Here is a 6,000-nt window from a genome sequence, read left to right on the forward strand (position 1 = left end):
CCTAAGAACCAGCACTCACTCCTCAATGGGCTGTGATTTGGTGGCCATTTATTATGTGGCTGTGCTGTTCTCTCATGAGCTGCCCCATGGGCCTGCAGCCTCTCCTGACATCAGCATCTCAGCACATTGAGTATAGTGGATATGATTAATGGTCCTTTTTTTCATATCATATGGCTCCTTATAGCTTCATATGGTGCTTAACTCATGAGGCAGTGATTGGTCCCATCTTCATGGGCAATTGAAGGAATCCCCAAAGATAATTTTGACTCTGCAATTGTGCCTTACAGGCTGACTTGAGACACTATGCCCATGTAGGGTGCTGCATCACCGACTGCTTAACAATGCTGCCAGGCCCAAAGCGGGGTGTTGGGCAAGGTGTGGTTGGAGGACTGGATAGAAAGGATCTCTTCTTGGAAGCCTGGTGCTCCCATTCCTCTCTTTAACACAGGCCAGATTTCTTCCTGGGTTGTCTCTGCTCCTCAGCTGGAGATCCTGTTGTCTCTGCCTTCTAAAGGGATGCAGAATCCAACCGCTTTTACCACCTCACCACTTCTACTTTGGTCCAAGCCACCATCATCTCTCACTGGGACAGTCTCAAGAGTCTCTTTACTCTGCATTTACCCCTGCCTTACATTCTATCCATTCACCTCATAGCAGCCATGTATTTCTGTTACATCAGACCCTGTCACTCTTCTGCTCAAAACTCTTCAATAGCTCCATTCTGCTCAGAACAAAAGCCAGTGACTTATAAGACCTTGCAAGATCAGTCCCCAGGCCACCTCTCTAACTCATCTCCCACAAGTGTGCTCATTGCTCATTCCCCAAAGCCACTAAATGCATGCCCACCTCTATGACTGCTCTTCCCTCTACTGAAGACACGATTTCCATAGCACTTGATATAGCATACTCTCACGCCCTTCAATCTCTGCTCTGATGTCCTCTTATTGGAAAGGCCTCCTTGACGACATGATATAAAATAGCGATTCCACTATCTTGTCCTACCCAGCACTCCTTACCCCGCTTACCTGCCTTTCCTTTCTCCATATCACTTCTCACCACTTGTGTATTTGTTTATTTACCACCTTTATTTGACTGCTAGAATACAAGGCAGTGTTCTGTTCTCCATGGTATTCCCAATACCTAGCAAAGTGCCTGGCATGTAGAGGGTACTCAATAAATATTGAATGAATGAGTGGTTTAGAAAACACCCATGTGAGCCCACCAACCAGGGCAGAAAGCCAATTATCTCCACCCCAACGCTGGAGCTGCCCTCTGTGTTTCCTGTTCTCTAACGTCACTAACTTGCTGAGCACTGGGCTCAGCCTGACTCTACCCGTGGAAACTGCTGTTAGTTAAGGCAACCCTACCTTCCTGTCCTCCTGATGTCTGCTTTATGCCTGCATGATCCTTCCTGCCAGGCACATCTAATCATCATCCTCTGTGGTCAGGCACCTCCTGGTTCATTGGGCTCTCAGGCCTAGTACTTGGCAGGCAGACCTACTCTGTACTCTGCTACTACTCATGCCACAGTAACCAAGTCACCCACACAATCAAGACTAGAGGTGATGACTTGCCCAGCAAGCACCCCAAGAACTTGAGAGAAGAGATTTGGGGGACAATTTGGAATTTATGCAACCTAAGCCCAGGTAGAAGTGAGCCTAGAATGCTGAGCCTAGGGAAAGGCAGCTCCTACCTCCATGGGCAGGTCTGGTGTTGTACTGAGTTGGAGATGACACTGTGGAGAAGGAACAAGGCAAAGACCTGACTCCAGGGTGCAGAGAAAGCTTTGAGGGAAGCAACCACCATGGGGCTTGTCAGTGAGAGATCCAAGATGGGAGACAGCCAGATGGCCAAGAGTTTGGGGCTTGGGAACTCTATTCTTAGAGTGGTGACTGGGCTCAAGGCATTCAAGGGATAACCTGACAAGCAAATCAGGGGCCCATTCAGAGGGAGCAGACTGCCTTAAATGACCAAGATCACTGTGGCTCACACTGTGGACAGAGAGGGGAACTGAGTGGATGCATATTATCAAATGGAGAAAGAATTTCCATTTAAAGAGCACCAGCCACTCTACTAGATGCTTTGCCTGTGTTTTTTTTCTCAAGAACCTTATGAAATATGCATGATCATTCTCATTTTACAAATGAGCAAATTAAAACTCAGACTTGAAATGACTTGCCCAGGGTCAAAGCCGGGAAACAGCAGATCCAGAAAATGACTTTTGACTCCTGGTCCATGGTTCTTTCTACCAAATACGAATTGAGCATATACGATGTAGTGTGCAAAGCGTAGAATGCAGTTTGTACCCATTGTCTAATTTGAGCATTATGACAGCCCTACCAGGTAGGTAGGTATTGTGGTTCCTATTTTACAACTTAGGAAACTGAGGCTCAGAATTGGTTAAGGGACTTGCATAGCTAGTGAGAGATGAGGCTACTTTTAAACCAATGCCTGTCGCAGTCCAATGTCCGTGACCTTTTTGCTATGTTCCCTAATAAATATTTGATTGTACAAAAAAAAAATGAATGAATGAACAAAGACAGCCAATTCTTGGAGAGCCTGAAAGGAAACATCTGTTCTGGTGACAGGTTGGTCTCAAGCAGCGGCTAGAGTCGTCTACATTGGAAGGAAGGGAGGACATTACATATGTGTAGGTGGTGGATGAGGCTGGACTGAGTTTCACTCAGGTCCTGTGGAGCTGTACAGAGTTGTGAGTACCAGCTACAGGTTGGGAGCAGGGCTAGCTTCATGGACATGTGATCTGGGCACTCACACAGGGCCCCAGACTCAAAAAGGCCCCATACTTGGCTTAATGCTCTGGTGTCACCATCTTGAAATTCTTAATAATTTTTGAACAGGAGCCCTGCATTTAATTTGGTGCTAGCAATCCCAAGTCTTGGACTGACATTCCCCTCCATGCCTCCTGGTGTCTAGTGTTTCCCTCAAAGTCCATCCCATACATGGTTCCTAAGAAGCCTCCCTAAAGCACAGTTCTGGTGTCACTCAACAGCCTCCTTTGTTTCTCTATTGCTTGTTTCACTCCAAACAGCCCAGTTTCCAGAGTCTTTGAAGCCCCGACTCAGTCTCTTTTCTCAAGACTCCTTCATATAAACCCTCTCTTTCTGGCCTCCAAAGTGCCCATGCCCACAAGCCTCCTGGGCTGTCTGAGTCTTCCCTCTGGGCCTTGGTGTGCTGCCAGTCTTCACTGCCCACAGGCCGGGGAAAGTTCACATGTGCCTGGTGAGGATTCTTTCTTTCTGCCAGAACACCAGCTCCCCAAGGGCAGGGGTTTGGTTGTTCTGTGCACTACTATGTTCACAGCACCCAGGAAAGGGCGTAGCACCTAGTAGGTATTTAACAAATAACAGCTGAATGAATGACTATATAATCTGGCTTCAATGGCTCCAGGCCTGACTCCTATGTGCTTTAGCCCAACAGAACAATTCCTTGTTCCCCGTGTACACACTGTGCTGTCTCCATAGCCTGTGGTGCCCCTCTTCTAATACTCAGGTCTTCAAATTCAAACCATTTTCAAGACTTAGCTCAAAATGCCATTTCCCTGATAAAGATGAAGTCTCCCCTAAGCACTACAGCTGGCAGTGACTTCTCCTTCTGGACTCTCTGTAGTTACTGAGAGTTCCCTCAAGGCATCTCGCACTTTTGTGATGCAGCAGGAGGAGTCAAACAGACTTAGGATCAGATCTTTCTGCCACTTACTAACTGTGTAATCTTGACTAGTCACTCACCTTTCTGAACCTCAGTTACTTCAACTATACATTATACCTACCATGAAGAGTTGTACCATCAGTTAAATGAAACAGGTTAGTGCTAAGTGCATTTCATAATAATAATGTTATTATTAACAATAATAGTACTAGCAAAATCTGTCAGAAGGCTTTCTATAATCACCCCATAAAGCAGACACTATTAGTGTTATCCCCATTTTACAGATGGAGAAACAGACCTAGAGATCTAAGAACCTGTTCAAGATCACAAAGCTAGGGGCCATGAACCCAAGATGGAGAAGCCAGGCAGTCTGCTTTGGGCCCAGCCTCAAGGTTCCCTTCCACCCCTGCCCTCTGGCTTCTTCATGGCTGAGGCTCCCACCTCAAGCAGCTGCAATGTCACCTCCAGAGCTTACCTTACTTAGTCTAGCCCCTCCGCCAAGGACTGAATTTGTTCTGAATTACAGATGGTTTGTTTTGAAATGCAAATTATTTATAATCAGAGGGGCAAGGTAGACATAGATGCTTCTCTTTCTCTAAATGAAGCCCTTGGCTGGCTCACCCAAGGGGTATTATTTTCTTCTTTCTTTTTCTTGGCCCCAGGGAGGGCACGGTTATAGTGGGTCTCAATGAGGTCTAAATAAAAGTAAACAAGAGCTAACTCAAAAACGACTGCCTTGCCACCCACACCTTCCTGTTCACTGCTGCTCTGTGCTCCTTTCTACCATTATTGCTTTGGATTGGTGACGGCTCAGTGATAACCTAAGGAGAATCTTAAGGGGTGCCATGAAACTCTCCTCTAACTCTCTAAATAAAATTAATTTGAACTTGATTTTTACTGAAAAAAATTAATGGAAACCATATCATTCTTACCTGAGGGCGGATGAGGAAGGGGTGCTGAGAAAGATCCAGAAAACCAGGAATTATGAGATTGTGTACACAGGATTATGGATTATGAACCCCCAAATCACCTCAGTCTCAGCTAGGCTGTGCACCAGAGTGACAAAACCAACCTCTGCAGGGATTAGTCCCTCAGCTTGTTTCCCACCCCCAAGCACTCTCTCCCCAGCCACCACTCAGTAATGACGAGGTCACTCTCACAGGTGCCATCAGGGCGAAAGCTCTCTTGTCTCTGTGGGTGAAAAAAAGATAAGGGAGACCCAGAATTTACTTTCATTTAGCTCAACAGTACCCCCTCCTCAGAGTTCTCTGCTCCATATGGTTCCAGGGTAAGGTTGGGCATAAGACGACTTCATACAAAATTTGGAAGGCAGAAATGCAGTGGCAGCCATTGTGCTCTGCAAGTTGATTAGACTCACTTCTTCAGCATGTCACCCACACAGTCAAAACTAGAGGTGGTGAGAGAGATAAAGGTTCTGATTTGGCCTCACTCTCTCTCACTTAATGTCCAATTTTTCTTTCTGACTGCCAGCCCTGGTCACTTACCGTGATGTCGGTCCTATCACTAGATGCAGAGGCCACAGCCTTCCACAGGCTTCTTCTTCCACTCTCAAGATGGTGGAAATTCAAATTCCCGTAACAAATGCTTTATTCCAGATCACTCACAATGGTTCTGTTTCCGTGATCAAACCTGAATAGACACAGTGCTCAATAAATGTTATTTTATTAGTATTATTAGAACGGGAGTTTCACAGGCTGGGATTAGGTATTTGTCAATTGTGTATGTACCAAAGAGCCAGCAGAGAAGCTATGAGTTGTTTCCGTGGTATTTGCTGAATGGAAGGGAATTGAATCAAGGCTCTGCACAATCGGCCAATACTTGCTGTGGCCCATTGTGAACTAAAACCTAGAGAGGGCAGGATGGATAAGCAAGTGTAATTAGATGCTGTTAATGCGCTCCAGTCCAAGTGAGTATAGGAAATTATTAACAAACAAGTCACAATGACTAATGGCAAGTGATAATAAGAATAGCTAACACCTATTGACCACATTGCATGTTACCTCATTTAATGCTCATACTAGTTTCTGAGGCAGGTAGTAAAGCTCAGAGAGAGTAAGTATCTTGCTGAAGTTCTCACAGAAGACAGCTAGGATTTCAACAGAATGGCTCAGGCTCCAGAGCCCTTATGGGGCTGTACGTGTTGTGCCAGGCAGGGGCCCCCTAATGAGGGAGCCCCTTAAGAGTCACGAGCAAACTCTGTCCCATGGGAAAAAATAATAACATTAAGATTGAACCATATGAACTTGCTGATAGTCAACTATTTTGACTACAAACATAGAAAATTCCTCTCATTCTTCTAATATTGACAATACT

This window comes from Pteropus medius, unplaced genomic scaffold (genome assembly GCF_902729225.1).
Source record: "Pteropus medius unplaced genomic scaffold, Ma_sr-lr_union100, whole genome shotgun sequence".
NCBI classification, from domain to species: Eukaryota; Metazoa; Chordata; class Mammalia; order Chiroptera; family Pteropodidae; genus Pteropus; species Pteropus medius.